General features: G+C 38.9%; 1 pseudogene; it reads right to left on the minus strand.

Moving 5' to 3' along the window:
* Positions 1 to 10747: 10747 nt before the first annotated feature.
* LOC115506749 lies at positions 10748 to 11536 on the minus strand (annotated as a pseudogene).
* Positions 11537 to 24050: the final 12514 nt, after the last annotated feature.

Consider the following 24050-nt stretch of genomic DNA (forward strand, 5'->3'; position numbering starts at 1 on the left):
ACAAAAAATTATACCTAGACATACAATTTTCAAACTACATAAAATCAAAAATAAAGAAAAAGCCATATGTAAACAAAACAAAACAAAAAAAAAAACCTTGCCTAGGGGCACCTGGGTGGCTCAGTTGGTTGAGCGTCCGACTCTTGATTTTGGCTCAGGTCATGCTCTTGCAGTTCATGGCATGGAGCCCCGCGTCAGGCTCCACACAGACTGTACAGAGCCTACTTGGAAGTCTCTCTCGCTCTCTCTCTCTGCCCCTCCCCAGCTCGTGCTGTCTCTCTCAAAATAAACAAACAAACAAACAAACAAACATTAAAAAAAAAAACTTACCTATGAAGGAACAAAGATAAGAATTATATCTGACTACTCCTCAGAGCCATGCAAGCAAGAGAGCAGAGTGAAATATTTAAAGTATTGAGAGGAAAAAACCACCAGCCTAGAATTATGTACCCTATAAAATTATCCCGAAAAGTGAAGGAGAAATAAAGACTTTCTCAGATAAACAGAGATGGAGAGAATTTGTTGCCAGTATACCGGCCTTGCAAGAAATGTTAAAAGAAGTTCTTTGAAGGGAAGGAAAGTAATATAGGTCAGAAAGTTGATCTACATAAAAGCAGGAAAAACATTAAAGAAGGAATAAGTGAAGGTAAAATAAAAACTTTTCCTTTTCTTATTCTTTTTTTTAATTTTCTTTTTATTTTTTTATGTTTATTTATTTTTGAGAGAGACAGAGCATGAGTGGGGAAGGGGCAGAGAGAGAGAAGGAGACGCAGAATCTGAGCTGTCAGCACAGAGCCCAACGCGGGGTTCGAACTCGTGAACCATGAGATGATGAACTGAGCTGACGTTGGACGCTTGACGGACTGTGCCACCCAGGCACCCCATGTTTATTTATTTTTGAGAGAGAGAGAGAGAGTGTGAGCAGGGGAGGGGCAGAGAGAGAGGGAGACATGGAATCCAAAGCAGGCTCCAGGCTCCAAACTGTCAGTTCAGAGCCCGACTCAGGATTCAAACCCACAAACCATTAGATCATGACCTGAGCCAAAGTCCAATGCTCAGCCAACTGAGTCGCCCAGGCACCCCTGCTTTTCTTATTCGTAATTGATCTAACAAATAGCAGTTTCTTTTTTTTTTTTTTAATTTTTTTTTTCAACGTTTATTTTTGGGACAGAGAGAGACAGAGCATGAACGGGGGAGGGGCAGAGAGAGAGGGAGACACAGAATCGGAAACAGGCTCCAGGCCCCGAGCCATCAGCCCAGAGCCCGACGCGGGGCTCGAACTCACGGACCGCGAGATCGTGACCTGGCTGAAGTCGGACGCTTAACCGACTGCGCCACCCAGGCGCCCCCAAATAGCAGTTTCTTAAAAACAATATCAACAACATATTCAATTATGTATGCTTATGTATATATCGTATATATAAATATATACTTATGTAACCTTACATGTAAGTGAAATGAATGACAGCAATGATACAAGGGATGGGAGGGAAGAATTAGGATTGTTTTCTTATTATAAGGTACTCACACTACCTGTGCAGTGGCATATTGTTATTTGAAAGTGGATTTGAATTAGCTGTAAATGTATATTGCAAACTCTAGAGGAACCGCTAAAAAAAAAAAAGCTAAAAAATTATATATGACCAATATGCTAAGAAAGGAGAAAAAATGGAATTATACAAAATGTTCAGTTAACATTGACATGGGCACCTGGGTGGCCCAATCGGTTAAGCATCTGACTCTTGATTTCAGCTCAGGTCATGATCTTAGAGTCATGAGATCGAGCCCCATGGCAGGCTGAACATGGAGCATGCTTGGGATTCTCTCTCTCCCTCTCTATATGCCCCTCTCCCCCTCATATTCTCTCTCTCTCTCTCTCTCTCTCTCTCTCTCTCTCTCAAAATCGATAAACTTACAAAACATTTTTTTTAATCACAGGCAGAAAAATAGTGGAAGACAAAAATAGGAACAAAAAAAGGCAAGAAATAGAAAATAGTAACAAATATGGTAATTATTAATCCAACTATATCAATCACTTGGAATGTCAATGGTCTACGTGTGCCAATTAAAAGAGATTGTCAGTGTGAATCAAAACCAAGACCCAACTATATGTCTATAAGAAAGCAACTTTAGGGGTGCCTTGCTGGCTCAGTGGGTAGAGCATGCAACTCTTGATCTCAGGATTGTGAGTTTGAGCCCCACAGTGGGCATAGAGATTACTTAAAAATAATAATATTAATTTTTCAAAATTAGAAATAAAGTAACCCACTTTAAATGTAGACATAGGGGTGCCTGGGTGGCTCAGTCAGTTGAGTGTCCGACTTTGGCTCAGGTCATGATCTCACAGTTCATGAGTTCAAGCCCTGCATCAGGCTCTGTGCTGACAGCTCAGAGCCTGGAGCCTGCTTTGGATTCTGTGTCTGCCTCTTTTTGCCCCTCCCCTGCTCGCACTCTGTCTGTCTGTCTCTCTCTCTCTCAAAAATAAATAACCATTAAAAAAATTAAATGTAAAGACACATATAGATCAAAAGTAATTGGATGGAGAAAAATGTACATGCTAACACTGATCCAAAAAAAAGCAGGAGGAGCACCTGGCTGGCTCGGTTGGAAGAGCATGCAACTCTTGATCTCAGGGTCATGAATTCAAGCCCCATGTTGGATGATGTAGAGATTAAATAAATGAACTTTAAAAAAAAAAGAAAGCAAGAATAGTTATATTAACTTCAGACAGTAAACTTCAAAACAAGGAACATTATCAAGAATAAAGAAGGGCATTACACAATGATAATGGGGTCAATTGTCCAAAAAGATGTAACAACCCTTAACATGTATATGCCTAACAATAGAAGGTTGAACTATGTGAGACCCAAACTAATGGAATTGCAAAGAGAAATAGATGAGTCCACAATCATAGTTGAAGACTTCAACACTATCAGAAATGGACAGATTCTGCTTGCAGAAAACCAGTTAGAACATAGTTGAATTCAACAATACCATGAATCAACTTGATATAATTGACATCTATAGACTACTTTATCTAACAACAGCAGAATACACATTCTTCTCGAAATCATATGGATCATTCACCAAGACAGACCATATTCTGGGCTATAAAACACACATTAACAAATTTAAAAGAATAGAAATCATATGTTGCCTGCTCTCAGACAACAGTGGAGTTAAATTAGAATCAATAACAGGAAAGTAACTGGAAAATTATAAAATATGTGGCAATTAACTAACATTCTTAGAAATAGCACGTGGATCAAAGAAGAAATCTCAAGAGAAATATTAAAACATTTTTAACTAGGTGCATGTTGCTGGCTCAGTTGGAGTAGTATGCAACTCTTGATTTTGGGGTTGTGATTTCAAGCCCCACATTGGGTGTAGAGATTACTTAAATAAATAACATTTTTTAAATAAATAAAACATTTTTGGCAGCTCCTGGGAAGTTCATTCGCTTAAATGCCTAACTTTAGCTCAGGTCACAATCTCAATTCATGAGTTCAAGCCCCACCTCAGGCTCTGTGTTGACAGTGTGGAATCTGCTTGGGATTCTCACTCTCCCTTTCTCTCTGCCCCTTCCATGTGCTCTCTCTCTCAAAAACAAATAAATAAACTTTTTTTAAAAAGTTAAAATAAATAAAACATTTTCAACTAAATGAAAATGAAAACACAATTTACCAAAATTTGTGGATTCAAATTCAGAGCAAAAACAGTGCTTATAGGGAGATTTATAGCATTAAATGCATATGTTAGAAAAGAATATACAATAACTGAAATGAGAAATTCACTAGAGGAGTTCAAAAGTAGCCTTGAACTGGGATAAGAATTAGTGAACATAAAGGTAGATCAATGGAGATTATGCAGTCTGGAAAACAAAGAGAAGACAGAATGAAGGAAAATAAACAAAATTTCAGAAATTTAGTCCACCATTAAAGCACACCAACATCAGTATAATGGGAATACCGGAGGAGGGAAGAGAAACGAGCAGAAAAAAAATATTCAAAAAAAACAATCTCTGAAAATTTCCTAAGTTTGGTGAAAATCCTTTACATTCAAGAAGTTCAGCAAACTCCAAATAGGATAAACTTTGATCTTTTGAATATCCATAAACAGATGTTTCACAGTAAAATTACTGAAAGCCAGAGAAAAACAAGAATAAAATCTCGACAACAACATGAGAAAGATGCCTCACACTTAAAAGAAAACCCCAATAAGAATAGCAGTTAACTTCTTAGCAGAAACAATAGAAGCCAAAAAACAATGGGATGACATATTCAAAGTGCTCAAAGGGAAAAAAGAAAACTGTCTACCAAGAATCCTATACCTAGTAAAGGTAGATATGTTCAAAAAGTTCAATATGTTTAAAGCTAGATATAGTTCAAAAATGATGAAATAAAGACATTCCCAGAGAATCAAGAACTGAGAGAATTTATTGCTAGAACACCACTCTTACAAGAAATGCCAAAGGACTTTCTTCAGGTTGAAAGTAAGTGACCCCAGCCATTTGAAATCATACAAACAAAACTGAAAATAGCAGTAAAAGTAATTATGTACTTATAGAAGATGGTAGGAATGCATATTTCTTCTTTCTTCTCTCAACTGATTTTAAAAGTAATTATATAAAACAATATGTATATAATTGTATTACTGGGCCTGTAACATATAGGATTGTAATATATTTGCCAATAATAGCACAAAGGAAGTGGGTATTACCTACGGTGCATTGGACAAAGGAAATGACACAATATGGTAACAAAAATCCATAGGGACAAGTGAAGAGAATTTGAAATGGTAAATAGTAAGGTTAATATACTCATATATTTTGATTACAATAATATAATGGCATAAATATGTACTTGCTCTCCTTTCTCTCAGCTTCTTTAAAAGACAAAAAATTACATACATAAAGTAATAATTACAGCGATGTATTATTGGGTTTGTTACACATATAAGATATAATATATATAACAATAATGGCACAAAAAAGGAGGAAATGAAATAGAGCTATGAAGGAATAATATTTCTATATCTCACTGAAATTAAGTTTATGTAAAGCTGAAATAAATTCTGATAAGTTAAGGTGTGTAGGGAAATCTCTAGAGCAACCACTAAGGAAATAACTAAAAAATGTGAAAAAGATCATTAAAGTAATTAAGATGTTACTTAGAAAATACTTAATGCAAAAGAAGGCAGTAACAAGGAATAAATGAACAAGAGACATGACACATGTAAAAACCCAAAGGTATAATGGCAGCCATGATTCTAGCTATAGTAATGATAACATTAAATGTGAATGGGTTGAACAATCCAATAAAAAGCAGAGATTATCAGACTGGATTAAAATACAAGATCCAACTGTCTGCTGTCACAATTTAGATTCAAAGACAAATACTTTCAAAGTAAGAGGATGGAAAAAGATACATAGTGCAGACAGCAACCACAAGAAACCTGGAGTGACTATGCTAATATCAAATAAATAGGTTTAAAAAAAATTTTAATGATCCTAGAGATAAAACTGTATATTTTGTAATGATAAGGGTTAATATAGGTGGAAGGTATAACAATTATAAACATATATGACCTAACAACGCAAGATACATGAAGCAAAAATTGACAAACATCAAAGGGGAATATTCAAGTCAACGATAATAGTTGAAGACTTCAATAGCTCCCATTAAATAATGGATAGAATAATTGGGCAAAAGATCTAACTGGAAGATGATCAACAAGGAAATAGAAGACTTGAACAGCACAATAAACCAACAAAATTTAAGATACCAGATACCCAGATACCCAGATACCCATAGAACACTTTACCCAACAATAGCAAGTCTCTTATGGCTTGCCTCCCTTTCTGTTTTTTATCTTATTTTTCCTTCCCTTTCCCTATGTTCATCTGTTGTGTTTCTCAGATTCCACATATGAGTGAAATCATATGATACCCATCTTTCTCTGACTGACTTATTTTGCTTAGCATAATACCCTCTAGTTCCATCCATGTTGTTGCCAATGGCAAGATTTCATTCTTTTTCACCACCAAGTAGTATTCCATATATATATATACCACATCTTCTTTATCCATTCATCAGTCGATGGACATTTAGGCTCTTTCCATACTTTGGCTATTGTTGATAGTGCTGCTATAAATACTAGAGTGCATGTGCCCCTTCGAATCAGCATTTTTATATCCTTTGGATAAATACCTAGTAGTGCAATTGCTGGGTCATAAGGTAGTTGTATTTTTAATTTTTTGAGAAACCTCCATACTGTTTTCCAGAGTGGCTGCACCAGTTTGCGTTCCCACCAACAGAGCAAAAGGGTTCCCCTTTCTCCACATTCTTGCCAACATCTTTTGTTGCCTGAGTTGTTACTGTTAGCCATTCTGACAGGTATGAGGTGGTATCTCATTGTGGTTTTGGTTTGCGTTTCCCTGATGATGAATGATGTTGAGCATCTTTTCATGTGTCTGTTAGCCATCTGGATGTCTTCTGTGGAAAAGTGCCTATTCATGTCTTCTGCCCATTCCTTCACTGGATTATTTGTTTTTTGGGTTTTGAGTTTGTAAGTTCTTTATAGATTTTGGATCCTAACCCTTCTGATATTTCACTGGCAAATATCTTCTCCCATTCCATCAGATGCCTTTTAGTTTTGTTTATTGTTTCCATCACCCTGCAGAAGCTTCTTCTCTTGATGAGATCCAAATAGTTTATGTTTACTTTCATTTCCCTTGCCTCTGGAGACACACATATCAAGCAAGAAGCTGCTATGGCCGAGGTCAAAAAGGTTGCTGCCTGTTTTCTCCTCTAGGATTTTTAAAAACTTTTTTTTAACATTTATTCATTTTTGAGAGACAGAGAGAGACTGAGCATGAGCAGAGGAGGGACAGAGACAGAGGGAGACACAGAATCAGAAGCAGGCTCCAGGCTCTGAGCTGTCAGCACAGAGCCCAATGTGGGACTTGAACTCTCGAATCGCAAGATCATGATCTGAGCTGAAGTCAGACGCTTAACCCACTGAGCTACCCAGGTGCCCCTCTCCTCTAGGATTTTGATGGTTTCCTGTCTCACATTTAAGTCTTTCATCTATTTTGAATTTACTTTTGTGTATGGTATAAGAAAGTGGTACAGTTTCATTCTTCTGCATGTTGCTGTCCAGTTTTCCCAGCACCATTTGCTGAAGAGACTTTTTTCCATTGGATACTCTTCCCTGCTTTGTCAAGGATTAGTTGGCCATACATTTGTGGGTCCATTTCTGGGTTCTCTATTCTATTCCATTGATCTATGTGTCTGTTATTGTGCCAGCATCATACTGTCTCGATGATTTCATCTTTGTAATACAGTTTAAAATCTGGAACTGTGATGCCTCCTGCTTTGGTTTTCTGTTTCAACATTACTTTTGCTATTCGGGGTCTTTTCTGGTCCCATAAAAATTTTAGGATTGTTTATTCTAGCTCCGTGAAGAATGCTGGTCTTATTTTGGTAGGGGTTGCATTGAATGTGTAGATTGCTTTAGGTAATATTGACATTTTAACAATATTTGTTCTTCTAATCCATGAGCATAGGATGTTTTTTCTATTTCTTTGTTTCCTCTTCAATTTCTTTCATAAGCTTTCTATAAAAAGAAATAAACATTTTTCAAAAAAGAAAAAAAAGAAAATCCTAAGGAGCACACTAAAATACATATATTAGTGGGGCGCCTGGATGGCTCAGTTGGTTGGGCGTCCAAATTTGGTTCAGGTCGTGATCTCACAGATAGTGAGTCAGAGCCCACATCAGATCATCTGTCCCTCCCCCTCTCTGCCCCTCTCCTGTTTGCTCTCTCTCTCTCTCAAAAATAAAAAACAAACATTTAAAAAATATATATATATATATATATATATTAGACTATAATATATAAATATATTAGAACTAATTAATCAAGGTTGCAGAATGCAAGATCAATATACAAAGATCAATTTTATTTCTATACACTTGTAATGAACAATTTCTGATATGTTTGGCATGACTCCTGACATGTTTTTAATCCTTCCTAACTTTTTGAGACCTTTTCTGACATATTGGAGATTCTCTTTCTGTGTGAGACCCATTCTGAGGGATTTAAAATTTTTTGTGACTACTTTGTATCCTTTTCTTACATTGTTTGAGACTTTTCCTCACTCTTTGAGACCATTACTTGTTTAAGACCCTTCCTGGTGTGTGTAAGACTTTCTGATCAAAACCACAACAAGATATCACTTCTCAATCACTAGGGTGGCTAAAATCAGTCAGATAACAAGCGTTGGCAAGGATGTAGAGAAATTGGAACTCTCGTACACTGCTGGTGACACGGTAAAATGGTGCAGTTGCTTTGGGAAACAGTCTGGCATTTCCTCAAACAATTAAATATAGAGTTACCATATGACCCACACTTCCATTCCTATGTATGTAGTCAAAAGGAGTGAAAACAAAAACCTGTACATGAGTGTTTATTACTATTATTATTCATAATAGCCAATAAGTGGAAACAAACTCAAATGTCCATCAATGGATAAATGGAGAAATAAATGTGGTATATCCATGCAATGGAATATTATTTGGCCACTGAAAAAAAGTAGAGATGCGTGCTACAACATGGGTGAACCTTGAAAACATTATGCTAAGTGAAGGAAGCCAATCAAAAAAGACCACACATTATATGGTTCAACTCATATGAAAGTCCAGAATAGGAAAATCTATAGAGACAGAAATTAGATTAGTGGTTGCTTAGGGCTGGGGCAGGGGGCAGGGAATTAGGGGGGTGATAGACAAAGGATATAAGGTTTCTTTTTAAAGTGATAAAAATGTTGTAAAATTGACTGTGGTGATGGTTATACACATATGTGGATATACTAAAAGCCATTGAATTGTATACTTTAAATAGATAGATTGTATGGTATGTGTATTATATCTCAATGAAGCTGTTGTAAAAATAAAGAGACAAAAAAAGACTTTCTGACATGTTTAGGGCCTTTCGTGATTTGTTTCTGATTCTTCATGGTGTATTTCAGATCATTCTGACTTGCTTGAGACATTTCCCAACTTCTGGAGACTCTTCTTGACATGTTCAGATCCTTCCAGCCACATATGAGAATCTCCTTTTCTGTTTGAGACTCTTCCTAATTTGAGTGAGATCTTTCTGGATTTGTTTTATTCCTTCCTACATGATTGAGAAAGTTCTTCACTTGTGTAGGACTCTTCCTGACATGTCAAAGTCTTTTCCTGATTATGTGTGAGGCTCCCTGCCTGGTTGAGATACCTCCTGAAATGTTAATGCCTCTTTCTGATTATTTGAGACCCTTCCTGTCATATTTTATACCCTTCTTGACTTGTTTGACACTCATTCTTACTTGGTTAATATTCTTACTGAAACGTTTGAGACCTGTCCTAAGACTCTTCCTCACAATATTTATGCCCTTCCTGACTTTCTTGAGACCCTTCCAGATGTACTAGATAACTTTCCTGACATATTTGACTCTTCCAGACATACCTGAGATGCTTCATGATGTGTTTGAGGCCCTCCTTGATGTATGTGAAACTTCCTGATAACTTTGAGAGCCTTCCTTTCATGTTTGAGATCTATTCTGACTTGTATGATATACTTCATGATATGTTTGAGACACCTGACATATTTGAGACTTTTTATGGTGTATTTGAGACTCTTCTTGACTTGTTTGAAACTCTTCCTGACTTGTTCCAAAGGCTTCTTGAATTTGAGACCCCTTCTTGCTGCTTGAAATCAATGCTGGTGAGTTTGAGACCCTTTCTAACCTATTTGAGAGCCTCCTTGTTGCATTTGAAACAATTAACTTTCTTGAAACTCTTTCTGACGTGGTTGAGACTCCTAAAATATTTGACTTGATAACCTGTTTGAGCCACTTTCTGACTTATTTAGGACCATTATTGATTGAGACTTCCTAATGATGTTAAGACACCTACCATGTGAACAGTCCTTTTTGACTTGTTTGCTACCCCCCATGACTTTTTTGATATCCTTTACGACATATTAAAGACTGTTCTGTCAGCAGGAGATCCTTTCAAAAGTCACTAAGACATTACCATATGAGTTTGTGACCCTTCCTTATGTATTTGAATCTCTTACTGACTGCTTAAGACCTTTATTGAAATATTTGAGACTCTTCCTGATGTATTTGGACCCTTCTTGTCTGAGTCCCTTCCTGGTGTATCTAAAACTCTTCCTGGTGACTTTGAGACCCTTCCTAACATGTTCGAGACCTTTTATGACTTGTTTGAGATGCTTCCTGATCCATTTGAGAGCATTCATAATTTTTTGAGATTCTTCCAGATTATTTGGGGCCCTTCATGACATATTTGAAACCTTTAACAGCTTGCTTAAGACCTTTTCTGATGTATTTGACCCTTTTCTGACTATTCAAAATGATTCCTTTCTACTTCAGACACTTCCTTATTATTTAGTACCCTTCTTCACTTATTTGAGACTCTTTAAGAAGTGTTTGAGATTTTTCTTGACTTGAGACTCTTTATCACATATTTGAGACAATTTCTGACTTGCCTGAGACCTTTCCTGAGGTGTTTAAGACTCCTCCTTCCTATTTGAGATTCTTCCAGGATGACTGAGACACTGTTTGACATGTTTGAGATCAATCCTCCTCCTTCTTCCTCTTCCTCTTCTTCTTCTTCTTCTTCTTTTCACAAATGAGACTTTTTATTTGTCACCATTGAAAGTCTGAATTTTAAGCATATTTTTAGACTGATGGCTCATATTCATCAGCTTGTTCAACTTCAGCACCTGCCTCATCCTCAGTAGCTTTTTCAGGATGACTACCTTTACCATGAAACGCCATGAGTTTTCCCAATTCAAACTTGGGCTTCTTCATCATTTTTACTTTTCTAACAAAGATGTCATGGAGTGGATAAATACATTGGCAAACATTTTCTGTGTCTTTCCCAATACTGTCTGGAATCAGTTTATTGGCCACTTCTTTTAAGTCATTTGTCTGCACCTCTAGGGTCATGATTTATATTATCTTCTGGATTTGGCAGACCTATTGGTGCTAGATGTAAGAGCTGTTCTAAATCTGATTGTTACAATTTTTAGGAAAACCAACACAGAGTAGGTGAAGCAAATAACCTTCAGTAGTCTTGACATTGACATGAGTTTTAATCATTGACTGCCTTTTTTTTTTTTTTTTTTTTTAACTATGGAGCAGATTTTGTCACAGGTAAGATCTCTGCCATGGAAGTAAGTCAGGCAATTTTTGCCCAATATATCCTCAGTAGTTAGCTTTAATTTTCTACATGCAATTTTATCATTCAGATCAGCAAGATTCACTTCAAAAACACCACCCTTGAGGCCATCAGATAAAATTTTGCTTCCTTGAATTCTTGTCATGAGTGTTTTTCCAATATTTATTATTAATTGAACATAGCTGGTGTTTTCACATCATACCAATCTTTCTTAGAAATTGGATCACTTTCTTCTTGGCTCCCTTTTTGCTGCCTTTCATAAGGTGCTTAATCTTGCCAGCTACCATGGTTCTGCCCTGAGTGCTTCCTTCTTTTTTGAGACTCTTTCTGACTTCTCCATCCTAAACATGTTTTTGATCCTTCCCTACCTAGTTCAGATTCTTCTTCACTTATTTCGCCCTCTTCCCGATGTATGTGAGTGTCTTCCTGACCTATTTGAGACCCATCCTTATATACATAAGGACACTGGAACTTTTCCTGACATCTTTGAGACCCGTTTTGTTTTGTTTGAGACTCTTTCTGATAACATTGAGACCCTTCCTAACTTCTTTGAGACCCTTGCTGATATGTGAGCAACCCTTTCTGGTGTATTTAAGACCCATTGTGATGTATTTGAGAAACTTCCTGATTTAATTCTAAGTGCTGAATCAGTCCCTGATGCAGTCTTAAGAGGAGGCAAAAAGACCTTTAGCCTCAGACTTGAAAGACTTTTCTTCAAGCATTTAGTTAAAAAACGCTTATGACAATATATCAAGAAAAATCCATCAATGCTTTTTCCAACCCTTAACTGCAAATGGACAATGAAAACTTTTATTGGTCATTTTTCTAGGATTTTAATCAAAATTTTCTATAATTCTGCCTAAGTATCAGTGATTTTCACTAGAATATATATAGTTTTAGCTATATATAATATATAGAGAGAGCCAAAATAATAATGTCTTACATGACAGAAAGCAGTTCATTACTCCCTCATGTTAACAACATCTCAGCATATGTAGTCTGGGGCTGCTCTGTCGGCACCAGGCTGGTTCTCAGGCTCCTCTGTCTTATGGAACTGCCATGATTGGGTGGAGCTTTGTGCATAGAGTCCAAGATGGCTCGTTAGCACATATCTTTTCTAGCCAGCAAGAAGTAGGAAGAGATGGGGGCAGGAACCTCTGCTCCTTTAAGGACATGACCCACAAATTGCACATATCAGTTGTGCTCCCGTTTGGTTAGCCAGAATGCAATCATATGACCATACCTAGCTGTAAAGGAAGGTGGGTAATGTAGTCTCTATCCTGGGAAGCCATTTTGCCTTCTTAAATGCAGGGTTTCTATTACTACAAAAAATAAAAATAAAATAAAAAAATAAGACTAAAAGTATATTGGGGGAACAATTACCATTCTATTCACAGCCTCTCATTTTGAAACCTAGACATTTTTAATTTGGCCAAGAACCACCCTCCACCCAGCAAGAGAATAAAAAGGATTTTCCCCCTTTTCTGTTCCTTAACTTGGTAGCTCCCAGAGAAGAATAGTTTTTAATTCTGAGCCATGAAAGTCAAAGGGGGAAAAAATGGTTGCTTAAAACTGGAATGTTTATTTGTTTTTTTTTTTTTTTTTAATTTTTTTTTTCAACGTTTATTTATTTTTGGGACAGAGAGAGACAGAGCATGAACGGGGGAGGGGCAGAGAGAGAGGGAGACACAGCATTGGAAACAGGCTCCAGGCTCTGAGCCATCAGCCCAGAGCCCGACTGGAATGTTTATTTGTAATAAAAAATGCCTTGGGCTATTATACTAGTACCTAAAGACCAACCTGGATTTTGTAATTGAACATTTATGCAAGCAGAAAAAGAGCAGAACGTTTTGAGAGGCAAAGTATCAGATCACCATCTGGACCATAAATAATTTATACATTTTAGAGACTTGGAAATCACATGGGTTGGGAACAAATAATATACTAAATCTCAGTGAGGGAAAAAAAATCTCTAAACACTATATCTGTGAATTGAATTTAAAGCCTAATGACAGTTCTGAGAATTGGATTAAAATGCAGGAAGGAGCCCTAGTTTTTATGTGAAACGAAATGAACATTATTCTTGATTTTTAAAACTATACAAAAGAACAGCTGATGAAATCAAGCTTAAATCTCCACAATCTAGTCACGGGGAGCAACTAAAATTGAACTCCATGTACTATCTTTGGGTAAGTCTTTGAGATAAAACTCTTATCAGATCTGGACCTAGCAGTGACTTTACATGCTGGGCCCCGAGTTTGTGAAATATGATAAATGCTTTAGCTGTTTTTGAGACAGTTTGCTGAGGTATCCTATTCCAGTACACTTGAGGAAAGACAGAACATGGTAGGAAGGGAATTCAGAGGTTGGTCCTAGTTGGAGTTGAGAGAGTGTGACAGCACCAGGCTGCCCCAGATCCTGTGGGTGGAGCATGAGGGGGTGGGGGGCAGGGGGCAGCGTGGAGCTGGGCATTATCATGAAGTCACAATAGAAGCTCTTCCACAGTGTAGCCAGAAGCCTGAAGCCTACAAATGAACTAGGTTAGGAGCTGGCAAGGTAACTCAATCACTGACCTTCGCCAAGTATTTGTCAGTGACCTTGGTCAGCCTTTACAGGCTCAGCCATGCACCTGCCAACCCCTCTCTGGACAGTGCCTTAAAGGCCCCACGGATGAAGCTTCAGCATTAAACTTCTGGGATGGATTCTAATGAGTTGGTTGGGCATTTTTCTATCGCACTGGGAAATGAGTGATCATGTGTGGTCCCTCTGAATTTGAACATATGTGGACAAAAATGTGTGTTTTTGATCACTTAGAGTTTTAATTTTGTATTTATGGAAAGGGTTCTTTTGGGTGTATTTGGACATTTATTTTTTATCATACATCACTTTTAGATACACATATAAAGGAAAATTATATAACAATAAATTGATAAAAGTACTCCTGAGACGTTTTCACATTGAGAGCTCCACTTTTCTGAATCAGCTTTTTAAAATTGAGGTATAGCACACATACGTTAAAGTATGTAAAGCACACTAGTCCTAAAGTTGTTTGTCACATATATGATATCCTTATATGTGGAATCTAAAGAAAAACTCATTAAAGCAGATAGTAGGATGTTGATTACCAGGGGCTGAGGTGTGAGGGAATCGGGGAGATGTTTAAGGGTACACACTTGTAACTAGTAGAGTAATAAGTCCTAGAGACCTAGTACACAGTACAGTCATTATAGACAACAAAATTGTATTATAAACATTAAACTTGCTGAAAGAGTGGATCTTAACTGTTCCCGGCTCTAGAAGAAATGGTAGTTATGTAACATGATACAGGTGTAGTCTAATGCTACCATGGAGATCATATAGCAATATAAATGTATCAAATCTGTATGTCCTACACCTTAAACTTGCACAACATGATATGTCAAATCTATCTCTCTCTCTCTTTCTCTCTCCTCTCCCCATACCAAAGGATGTAGGGCAATTGGCACAACTTGGTGGGAGTATAAATTGATACAACCACTTTGGAAAACAATTTTACAATATTACCAAAGTTAAATATATGCCTACCTTATGACCCAGCAGTCCCACTCCTTGGTACATACCCAAGAGAAATGAGTGCATATGTCCACCAAACTACACGTGTAAGAATATGCATAGCAGCACTATTCAGAGTAGTAAACATTGGAAACAACCCAAATGTCCATCCACAAGAGAATGGATCAATGCATTGCTGGCGTATCCATGCAATAGAATAATATACAGGCACAAAAAGGAACAAATTACTGGCACACAGTAGTAATGGATGAATATCACAGACACTCTGATAAGTGAAAGAAGCCAAATACAGAAGAGTATAGACTGTGTGGTTCCATTTATGTCAAGTTCAATTAACAGGGAAAATGAATAGATTGTGATCGAAGATAAAATGATAATTACCTCTTGAGGGGTGGTGGTGTTAACAAATGCAGTAAATGCTCATTATAAGACACTTAAACAATGCTGTCTAGACCTCTCTTTCTCCATGTATCTGCATAACTAACTCTCTCACCTTTAAGTCTTTGTTCAAATGTTACCCAGTCAGTGAGGCCTACCCTGACCACCCAGTTATAAATTGCAGTCCATACCCCTCAACCCCTGCTCCTTTTTCTCCTCCTTTTTTACTTTTTCTATTATACCTCACACCTTCTAAAGTACTCTAGAAATTACTTATTTGTTATATTTATGCTTACTGCATTTTTTTAAGTTTATTTATTTATTTTGAGAGAGAGAGAAGAGAGCATGAGCAGGGCAGGGGCTGAGAGAGAGCCCCGAAGACTGATGTTGCAGACCAAGTCCAGAGGTAGTCGGCTATGGAATTCTCTCTTGCTCCAGGGAGGCTGGTCTTTTTGTTCTATTCAGGCAATCAAGTGATTGAATGAGGCCCACCCACATTATAGAGGGCAATCTGTTTTACTCAAAGTCCACTAATTTAAATGTTAATCTCATCCAAAAATACCCTCACAGAAATACTCAGAATGATGTTTGATCGAATATGTTGGAACCCCATGGCCCAGCCAAGTTGACACATACAGTTAAATCATCACAGCAAGGTAAGGGCCAGTTGAGGAAAGACCTTGAATGCTAGTATTTAAGCTGTGAGAACCATTAAAGATTTAGAGGCCAGAGCATTGGAATGAGGAAGCCTGGAGGCAAAGAGAGAATTTAGGAGACTACTGTGATCATCCAGGCAGGAGGGAAAGCAAGATAATTACAGTGAGCCTGGAGGGGATGAAACAGAAGCAAGCAATATGGAACTGAGGAGACTTGGCAATTGACCAGTCCTGGGGGGTGAAGGAAAGTATGCACAGAATGACTCTGTTTCAAACCTAGGCAACTAGGAGGGGGGTGAAACCACTAGGAGAAATGGAGGAATTGGGCTACAGAAGATGCCTGTGTCCCTGGGGGCTCCTCCGATTGAAGGGCTTAGGGCATGTTCAGATATAATAAACCACCCCAAAATGGTGACCTAAAACCAATAGTTTGTTTTGCTCACAAATCTGAAGGTGACTGGGCTCACCTAACAATTCTCATTGGGCACAATGATGCATTGTAACATAAACTTTGTGTTGGTAACAGGAAATTAATTCTTCACATAAGAATTATTAAATGGATGATGAAAGTAAACACTGATAGAATCTTTTCTGCATAGTACCCACTGAACTTGTTTTTTTTTTTTTTTAACTCATTACCATTTTTATCTACTGACACTGATTAATTCTAGATCCTACTTCATCGCCCTAAAAGAGAGGGAGAAAATTATCTCCTGTTTGTGGCTCTCCTGTGCCCAGCAAGTGTTCTGAGTTAGAGTAAGAAATGTCTAACATGCTTTAAAAGTAGAACTTGGTTGAATTACCTGTTTATCTTTTAAATTAATTTTAGATTTCTGTTCGATTTTAGTTTGATTAGATTTTATTTGTTAAATATTCTAGATCAAGCTTGAAGTTTTTAATTTTTTGAGAGAGAGACAGAGAGAGAGCAAGCACAAGTGGGGCAGGGACAGAGAGAGAGGGAGACAAAGAATCCGAAGCAGGCTCCAGGCTCCAAGCTGTCAGCATAGAGCCCGACGCAGGGCTTGAACTCACCAAACGTGAGATCATGACCTGAGCCAAAGTTGGGACGCTTAAACCGACTGAGCCACCCAGGGGCCCCTTCAGGTTGAAATTTAATATAAGCGATATAACCTTTCTGAAGTACAATATGGCATTATGTTTCAAATGTCCTAGAATTTATTTATTTACTTGTGCTTATTTTGCCAAGTGGACATCGTGGTGAATGCTGTAACGCATTACACAGATCTTACCTTTTGTTGTCCAACTTCAAGAGTATGGTCAGCAGACTGCCCTTAGACGTCCACCCTCTGGGGTCCACCTCAGCTGCGTAGAACCACTGGGGGTAGCCCACATCCAATGACTGATCATTGCAGAGATACAGCCATCTCCATCCATCTTTGGGCAAGTCCACAGAACTGTTCTAACTGCAGGGCTCCCTGCAGGGTCAGCCAGGTCTGTCATCATGCCTGGGTCAAAACTTGACTTCTTCCTGTCCCCAATCCTGCTTACTTCCCCTCCCAATACCCACAGTGTTGATTCCGAGAGCATTTTTCCCCAGATTTATTAAGATATAATTGACATATAACACTCTGTAAATTTAAGGTGTACAATGTGCTGATTTGATATGTTCATATATTGCGAAATGATTACAACCGTAGCACTAGCTAACACTTCCATCCCATCACACAATTACCATTTTTTAATGGTGAAAACATTTAAGATTTATTGTCTTAGCAACCTTCAAGTATATAATAAACTATTATTAGCTATAATCACCATGCTGTACATTAAATCTCCAGAACTTGTTGGTGTTATAACCGGAAGTTTGTACCCTTTGACCAGTATCTCCCCATTTCCCCTACCTCCAGCCCCTGGTAAGCACCACTCTACTCTCTGTTTCCCTGAGTTGAGCTTTTTCTCAAAATTTAAAATCAAACTAACATGTGAACCAATCCTACTTCTGGGTACATATCTGTAAGAGATGAAATCAGTATCTCTTGTTTTCTCTTGTTTTTTTTTGTTTTGTTTTTTTTTTTGTTTTGTTTTTTTTGATGACAGTCACTAACAGGTATGAGGTAATATCTCATTCTGGTTTTGATTTACATTCCTTGATGATTAGTGTTGTCAAGCAACTTTTCCTATATCTGTTGGCCATTTGCATGATTTCCTTCAAAAACTGTCTATTCAAGTTCTTTGCCCATTAAAAAAAATATTGATTTATTTTGAGAGAGAAAGAGAGAGCAGGGGAGGGGCAGAGAGAGAGGAAGAAAAGATCCAAAGCAGGCTCCACTCTGTCAGTGCAGAGCTTAACACAGGGTTCGATCCCACAACCACAAGACCATGACCAGAGCTGACATCAAAAGTGACTGAGCCACCCAGGTGTCTCTCTCTGCCCATTTTCAATTGAATTATTATTTTTTATTTTTTTTATTTTTCTGCTATTGAGTTGTATGAGTTCCCTATATATTTTGGATATTAGCCCCTTATCAGATATATGATTCATAAATATTTTCTCTCATTCTGTAGGTTGCCTTTGCATTTTGTTGATTGTTTCCTTTACTATGCAGAAACTTTTTAGCTTGCTGTAGTCCCACTTGTCCATTTTCGATTTTGTTGTTTGTGCTTTTGAGGTCATGTCCAGGAAAGCACTGCCAAGCAATGTCAAGGAGCTTTTTCCTGTGTTTCGTTCTAGAAGTTTTACAGTTTCAGGTCTTATGTTTAAGTCTATAATCCATTTCATGTTACTTTTGGGGAGTGGTGGAAGATAGGAGTCCAATTTCATTCTTCTGCATGTGGTTATCCAGTTTTCCCAACACCATTCATTGAAGAGGCTATCCTTTCCCCAATGGGTATTTTTGGCTCTCTTGTCAAATATTAGTGTGAGAGTTTATTTCTGGGCTCTTGATTCTGTTCAATTGGTCAATGTGTCTATTTTTATGCCAATACCACATTGTTTTGATAACTAGAGCTTTATAGTTTAGTTCAAAATCAGGAAATGTAATGCCTCCAACTTTATTCTTCTTTCTCAGAATTGCTTTGACTATTAGGGGTCTTTTATGGTTCCTTACAAATTTTAAGATTGTTTGTTTTATTTCTGTGAAAAATGCCATTGGAATTTTATTTTATTTATTTATTTATTTATTTATTTATTTATTTATTTATTTTTGCCATTGGAATTTTGATAGGGATTATATTGAATCTGTAGATGGCTTTGGCTAGTGTGGACATGTTAAGAATATTAATATTTCCAATTCATGAGGACAGAATATCTTTACATTTATTTGAGTCTTCAGTTTCTTTCATCACAGTCTTGTAGTTTTCAGTATACAGATCTATCACCTCCTTAAATTTATTACCAAGTATTTTATTGTTTTTGATGCTATTGTCAATGGGATTGTTTTCTTAGATGCTTTGTTGTTAGTGTATAGAAACACAACTGTTTTCTGGATGTTGATTTTGTATCCTCCAACTTCACTGAATCTGTTGATTAGTTCTAGCAGTTTATTTGGTGGAGTCTTTAGGATTTTCTGTGTATAAGATCATATCATCTGCAAACAAAGACAATTTTACTTCTTCCTTTCCATTTTTTTAAAATTTATTTATTTTGAGAGAGAAAGATAGAGAGCAAGCAGGGGAGGGCAGATAGGGAGGGAGACAGAATCCCATGCAGGCTCCGCACTGTCAGAGTAGAGCCCGATGCGGGGCTTGACTCACAAACTGTGAGATCATGACCTGAGACGAAAGTAAGAGCGGGAAGCCCAACTGACTGAGCTAACCAGGCACCCGTCTTCCTTTCCATTTTGGATGCCTTTTATTTCTCTTTTTCTGACTCACTGCTCAGAGCGCTTCTTAATAAACAATCCTGCAATAAACTATAAACTCCATCTCAGAGTCAGTTTACTGGAGAACCCAACCTACCACAGGCAACTTTCATTTTAATTCCCCAAAGATTGGTACACTCACACACAGAGGCATGTACATATACTCTCGCTGGTTGATTGGCCCAGATGTGCACACCTTACCCAGGATGGACCAATCAGAGTCTTTCCCGAGGTGTATTGAACTTGGGAATCAGACAGTCTAAGTTGCTGCCCCTCTGTGGTACAAACCTGGAAAATAGGGGAGGGGGAAGAGTAACACAGTATTTCTGGTTGCTCACATCTTGCATGTCTCCAAGGGAACCTAGAATCATAATGAAGCCTTGCCCCACACCTGGAGATGGGGGCCCTTGGAAGGGTTTTTATGTTAATGATTGATGATTTTGTTGTGTACACCTGGAGCAATGAACCATTCTGTACTAGCTTGCCCATATTGCTTTGCACAAACATCAAGATTGATGATGCGCACGTAAAGGGAACCAGCTGTCCAGCTGGACTTTGAGAGGGGATAAAGCCAGCATGAATGTCCATTTTCTGGGCTACCTGGCTAAGGAGGAAGCTGGCATGCTTACCTGTCTGAAATATGCATTCTACCATCAGGACGACCGTGCATCTGTCTTCTCCAAGCTCCACAGTGAGCCCGGCAAGTCTCCTGCAGTCTTTTGATTTTCGAGCCAGACCAGAGAATAACAAATGGCAACCTGGAGACAGGAATATCTCTGCCTTGGCAATCGTTTTTCCTCCTAAAGCTGATCTACCACAAGAGCTCAGAACACATCCACCTGCCCCAGAATCATCTTGGTTACACATGCCTCTCTTACCCACAGGCGAATTTTGAACCTAGGACCTCTTTGAACTGCTTTCCAGTCAAATAAAATATATCCAAGAAAGGTAGAGACAGTGCTCACAAATATCCAAGTCATACATCAGTGAGTTCTTCTTCAAACATTAATTCTCTAATCATGAAAGTAATAAATATTCACTGTAAAGAAAAAAAAATGTAGGGGGCACCTGGGTGGCTCAGTAAGTTGAGCCTCTGACTTCAGCTCTGGTCATGATCTCACATTTGTGAGTTCAAGCCCCACATCGGGCTCATTGCTGTCAGTGCAGAGCCTGCTTTGGATCCTCTGTCCCTCTCTCTCTGCCCCCGCCCCCCGCATGCACTCTCTCAAAAATAAATAAGACATTAAAAATTTTTTTTAATTAAAAAAAAACTTAGGGGCACCTGGGTGGCTCAGTCGGTTGTTTCCGACTTCAGCTCAGGTCATGATCTCACAGTCCGTAAGTTTGAGCCCCGCATCAGGCTCTGTGCTGACAGCTCAGAGCCTGGAGCCTGCTTGGGATTCTGTGTCTCCCTTTCTCTCTGCCCCTCCCCTGCTCATGATCTGTCTCTCTCTGCCTCAAAAATAAATAAAAACATTAAATATATATATATATATATATGTATACTTAGAAAATACAGAAAAGTACAAAGGAAAAAAAAATAAAAGATACCCATAATTCTACCACTCAGGGACCACCATTTCAAATATATCAGTTAATGATTTTGTTTCTCCTTGCGCACAGATAGGTATGCACATACTACCTCTACAAAACTGTGATCCTGTGGTACATACTGTTTTGAAACCTGCTTCTCTCATTCAACAGGATATGTGCCCTTGTCATCATTTCTGAGGGCTGCATTAAAAAGAAGCATCACAACCTACTTAATCACACCCTCACTGCCAGACATCCAAGCTGCCTCCCAGTATTTGTTAGTATAAAAAAATCCTATTAAGAGCATGCCCACACATATATCCTTGTACACTCTTCAGTTTATTTTTGTTACCCAGGTGACCCCAGCTCCTCCAGCCTGCCCAGTTAATCTTTTCCTTTAATATCTAAATGAAATGCTAGAGACTCCATTCCACGAGCACCTCCCCCAGAGTCACCCAGGGGGTTCCATTTCTCCTGGCCTCCTCTCACTCTGCCTGTTTATCCCTCCAAGCACGTCACCTTCTTGGGCATTTCACCTTCTGCCCTCTTTCAACATGACTTTGTCCCTCTTCCTTCATCGGCCCAAGGGGCACTAGCGTGTGGCAACTGTGTGTAGCTGTCTGTAACTGAGGTTTGCGGGAATGAAAGCCAATCACAGCACAGCAAGAAATAACTTCAAATTCACACCAGATATTACTGACTCTAGAAAGTTGCTGGCCATTCTCCATCATTTGGGGACTTTTTAGTCATGATGTTTTTCTCGTGGACCCTGATGTCCTGCCGCGTTCCTGGGACCTTCTGCTCTCTCCCTCGACCACCTTATGTCTTCTCTTTTTTCTCTGTACCTACACTGTTCACCTCCTCACTCTGGTAGCCCTGAAAATCCTAAGTGCCTCCCACTTTACTGTTTTATCCCTCACACGTCCCAGGAAACCAGGTCCTCCTCAAAACATTTTCTTCATTTGGCTTCTAAAACACTACGTTCTCCTGATTTTCTTCCTTCCTTACTGGCTACTCCTCAACTTCCTTTACTGGCTCATTGTCCTCTCTCTGACTTATAAACATCAGCGTGTTCCAGGACTGAGACTTGAGACCTTCTCTCTATCTTTACTCACTCCCAAATGATCTCACCCAGTCTAATGGCTATAAGTACCCTCTATACACTAACAATTCTCAAACTTGTTTTTTTTAAGTTTGTTTATATATTTTGAGAGGGAGAGAGCTGGGGAGGGGCAGAGAGAGCGGTGGGGGGAAAGAGAGAATCCCAAGCAGGCTCCATGCTGCCAACCCAGCTCCTGGCACGGAGCTTGAACTCACAAACCATGAGATCATGACCTGAGCTGAAACCAAGAGTTGTGAGTTTAACCGACTCAAGCCACCCAGGCACCCCTCAATTCTCAAATTTATATCTTCTTCTCTGACCTCTAGGCTCATATGCCCAATTGCTTCCTCATCATCTTCACTTGGATGCTTAATATGCATCTCGAAGTTAACCTTTCCAAAACTAAATTTTGCATTACTCCCAAATTTGTTCCTCGCCTGGTAGTCCCCATCTCAGTAAATGCCAGCTCAGTTCTTCCACTTGCTCAGGCCAAAACCTTGGAGTCATCTTTGACTCTTGTCTTTCTATCACACCTTATACTTGACCTGGTAGGAAATTCCTTCAGCTCTGACTTCAAAGGAAAGGCTGGCTCTGACTACCCTTCACCTCCTCCACCACTAACCTATCCTGGTCCCAGAATTCCTGATAGCCACCTTTATGGCCCACTCCATCTGATCCCAACTGGTATCTCTGCTTCCACTCTTGCCCATCTATGATATGAATATCCTTTAGCTATGTAAGCCAGCAAAAGTCACGCTCCAGTTCAAAACATTCCAATGGATTCCCGTACGACATGACCCAAAGCAAAAGCCAGCGTGGTCTGTAACCTGGCTCCCTCTCCAACCTCAGCTACTATCACCGTCTCCACTTGCCCAGTGTGGTATAACCACACTGGTCCTCCTGTTGTCCCTTTTGTTTTTTTAAAGATTTTTTTTTTTTTTAAGTTTATGTGTTTATTTTGAGATAAAGAGAGAATGAGCAGAGGAGAGGCAGAGAGAGGCAGACAGAGGATCCAAAGCAGACTCTGTGCTGACAGCAGATCCCGACGCAGGCCTCGAACTCACAAACTCACGAACTGTGAGATCATGACCTGAGCTGAAGTCGGACGCTCAACCGAGCCACCCAGGCGCCCCTCCCTTTTGTCCCTTAAATAAAGGCACTCCTTCTCATCTTGGGGCCTGTGCACTTGCTTCCCTTCCTGAAATGTTCTGCCCCCCAGATAATAGTATAATATCCTGCCTCTGTTCATTCATGTTGCTGAGCAAATGGCACTCCCTCAAAGAGGCCTACGTTGACCACTTTATCTAAAAAGAGCACCCACGTCATTCTGTAATCCTTGACACTGCTTTATTTTCCCGCGTGGTACTTAACCTGACATTTGATTACACTGTTCATGTTTGTATTGTCTCTCTCTGGGCAGGACCTGGTCTGTTTTGTTTATTGCTGTTTCCCGTAATCCGGACAAGGAGTTGACACAGAGGAGGAGCTCCACATGTTCTTCTCTTTTTTTTTTTTTTTTTAACATTTATTTGTTTATTTTGTGAGAGGGAGCAAGAGTGAGCAGAGGAGAGCAGAGAGAGAATCCCAAACAGGTTCCACACTGTCAGCACAGAGCCCGACACGGGCCTCAATCTCAGGAACTGTGAGATCATGATCTGAGCCAAAATCAAGAGTCACACGCTCAACTGACTGAGCCACCCAGGACCCCCAGGAGCTCCACATGTTCTTGCCACCTCTCTTGGCTTACATTATGCCCGTC

The sequence above is a fragment of the Lynx canadensis genome, chromosome X (assembly GCF_007474595.2).
Source record: "Lynx canadensis isolate LIC74 chromosome X, mLynCan4.pri.v2, whole genome shotgun sequence".
In the NCBI taxonomy this organism is placed as follows: domain Eukaryota; kingdom Metazoa; phylum Chordata; class Mammalia; order Carnivora; family Felidae; genus Lynx; species Lynx canadensis.